The 3,317-nt window shown below is 39.6% G+C and overlaps 1 protein-coding gene across 1 annotated transcript in view; it reads right to left on the bottom strand.

The window, feature by feature from the left end:
• The window catches only part of LOC118339958 (potassium voltage-gated channel subfamily H member 8-like), a 33,677-nt gene that overhangs the window by 7,286 nt on the left and 23,074 nt on the right, over positions 1 to 3,317 (bottom strand). The gene's annotated exons all lie outside the window — the stretch shown is intronic.

Genomic DNA, 3,317 nt, shown 5'->3' with positions numbered 1-3,317 from the left:
TGTGTGAGAGTGTGTGTGTGTGTGAGTGTGTGTGCATTCTGTATCAGCGAGGACAAATATGCTGTCTTATGGTATGTTGGTATGTGGGATGCTACATGTGTGGAAGCGATTGAGTGAGTGTGTGTGTGTTTTGTCTGTGTGTCGGCACGTGAATGCAAATATCAGCAAGGCTCTTCCTCTTCCTTCCCCCTGCAGCTTCCTTTCATCCTGATGTTTTCTCGTCTCGTCTCCATCTGGTTGTTGCTCTATATTTATCCAGCCAGGGATGACCCCGCCCCTCCCCCACCCATCTGACAGTGCTATTTTCAGTCACACACCGCGTTCGGTGGAGGATGCGCTACTGCTGCGGCTGTACGTGCATAAATATATGTGTGTGTGTGTAAGGTGCTGACAATAATATGGAGTTTTATGTGCATCGCAAGTGTGAATCAAAGTTTTTTATTTGTGCTTTTTTAAAGTAACAACTGTCAGCGAGTGTCAGCTACAAATCACAATCATTACAGATGACAACCAAAGTTTTCATAGTGATAGTTTCTGCTATACTTGGAGAAAAGGAAGCTATATAGTCCTGGAATTTCTGAACGCACATGGAATGAACTTCCTGATGATCTAAAATGCACCACAACTCTTTTCAATTCATATATTTTCTATCCTGCACACACTAAACAACATTAAAAAAAGTGCAGGACAGAAAATATATGAATAAAAAAAAAGTGGTGCATTTAAGATTATCAGGAAGAGATCTTTACAACTCCACATCTTTGGGGCACAAGTCCAAGCTGTTTATGGTCCAGAGTCTGAGTCAAGTCTCTCTGGTTGTTCTAGGGAATGTACTTTGCTTTGCAATTTGATGTCTCTAATTTAGTTATTTCTGTGTAATACATTTTTTTTTTTTTAAATCTACATGAAGGTATCAGTAAGATCACTTTAAAGTATGATACTTGCTAGCCTACTATATCTGTTGTTATCTTGATATGGATAAGTTGCCAACCAAAGCACTTGCTCTGATATGAAGGGATGCAGGCTGATGCTGCACTGCTGGCATAGTGCATTTACTGGATTTGGGCGTGCACACAGCTTGGATGACTGCTCATTTTGGTTAATGTAGCAACATGAATAGTAGATAACAGACTAGTTGTAATGAAGGATTGCAAGTGTAGTGAAGTTCAAAATAGAAACTGACTCAAAAACACGTCAATGTTTAAATGTCACTGTAATGAGTTACTACCCACCCCCGATTACTGCGCTGCAACTGCGCTTATACTCAGTATTTGGGAGTTACATGTTACAGAGCAATACACAGAAACTGACACTGAAAGCAGCACATTTGTCCAATACTACTTCACTGTGTGTTCAGGGAGCTTATTTTAGTTCTTCTATCCAGACAAATCCACCTAGAAGCACACCCAATTTACATAATATTTTTGTGACATTTAAACAGTTTGTTCAACCTGCAAGGAAATTGGATGGAAACATTTAAAAATGGCTGGAGAGGCTTGGCAGGTGTGAAAAAATAGCTGTAAAAGTCTTGCTTTACCCCTCCATCCATTAATGAACTGCATTCTTTCATTTACTTGCATTTACCCTCTTTTTTCACTCACTTTAGAGCGATTAGCTCTTTATCATCAGATAATTAAGTGGACTTCCAGCCATCAGGGGGGATTGGTGGTTATAATCAAGCAACAATCAGCATAATTCCAAATTTATATTGTAAGAACATAGCATATCTTTTGTATACTAGACTGTATAGTGTATAAAACTACACTTATCTATGGGAAGCTGCCAAGGCGCTTAAAGAATTGAACATTTGGCAAAAAGAAGGAAGGATTTCCAAACATCATGTATCCCATAGGCCCATCTACTCAAGCCAGGAAAACACAGGTCAACTATTGAAGTATTTTTCATGCTGATATACTGTCTCGTCCCTTGATACAGTACTCTGGATCTCTGCTCTAATTAACAAGTTTACTCACAGTGAAAATGTGACTTAGTTATTTCCATTATGCTGGTTATTCATGTGTACGCTACAGCTGAGATCCATCTGTAAATCCCTGGCATCTGAATCGTCCATGTTTAGCTCATGTCTTTATCTGTTGGCTGCATTTCAAGCAGAAGCCGTGGCTTCCTCCTCACTCCCAGTCCAGATGGCTAATCCTTTTCAAGTGCAAAGCCATCACTCCGGCATTGCGTAAAATGTTGGGTGGAGGAGGTCACTACACAGCTGAGACTAATCTAAAAAACAGAAGGAGTCTTCTTGTGGATCTTACCCAGAATTCTCTTTAAGGCATTTAGAAAATGATACGATTAATCTCCAAAGCACTTATAATATGTAATAATAATAATAATAATATGGTGATATTAATGATAATAATAAATTTACAAATGAAAACACCCAGAAAGCTGTACTCTTTTACAATAACAGTTTACAGAAGCTCATTACATAGGAATATTACATGGAAGTAAAAAAAAAGTACGCGTCAAACCATTTTTCCCCAAAGATGGTATGTTGTTGTGTTAATTTTTGGTTGTAATTAGTTATTTGAAGCTATAATAAGGGGGTTTCACATCATGATTGACAGCTGAGCCCTGCTTGCTAATGTTGGACATATGGGCGGGACCTTGATACCGCAGCGCCAACCTTGACTCTGGCTACGAATGGCAAAAGAGGACAGCATATCTGTGATATTTTGTCTTCATTTTTGTACACTTTGAGGAAGTGGAGATGCGATGTTCATGTTTTATTTGCTTGATAAACTCATTCTAAGGTAATGAAAACACAAAATCATCCAAATGCAACTGCAGGAATAAAGGCTCTAACGGGGTCTTATTTGCTTACAGTAATTACACGGTGGGTCGTTGCAACCTTTTTCTCTGTATTTGTGTGCTAATTAGATGGTTGGAGGGAGGGGGCTGCGTTTCCAAGCATAGACCATACAGATTCTGGGTTGGAAGGGAGTTGTTGCTTCAAGTGAAGGAGATGAAGATGTAACGCAACAGTTGGTTTATTGGGCATCAGCAGAAATAGAGGTTGGAGGGAGTAAAGTGGGAGCTGGAGAGCCAATATACCAGTCGATCTACGTTCCCTCACCTACAGTATGGTGATGAGCTTTGAGTAGAATGAGAGATAAAAGCAGCCAAAATAAGTTTCCTTTCAGCCCAGCCTAATACTTAAAGAGTAGAGCTCAGACATCCATATGGTCCTTCTTGTTAAAAAGAGCATATTGAGGTTGTTCGGGCATCTAATCAGGATGCCTCTGAACAGACCCAGAATATGCTGGAGATATTACATAATTCCATCTTGGAGGTGGAGGAGGAGG

Source organism: Morone saxatilis, unplaced genomic scaffold, assembly GCF_004916995.1.
Source record: "Morone saxatilis isolate NCDOM2014 unplaced genomic scaffold, NCSU_SB_2.0 Contig6, whole genome shotgun sequence".
Classification (NCBI taxonomy): Eukaryota; Metazoa; Chordata; class Actinopteri; family Moronidae; genus Morone; species Morone saxatilis.
This window is presented reverse-complemented; position numbering and strand designations above follow the sequence as displayed.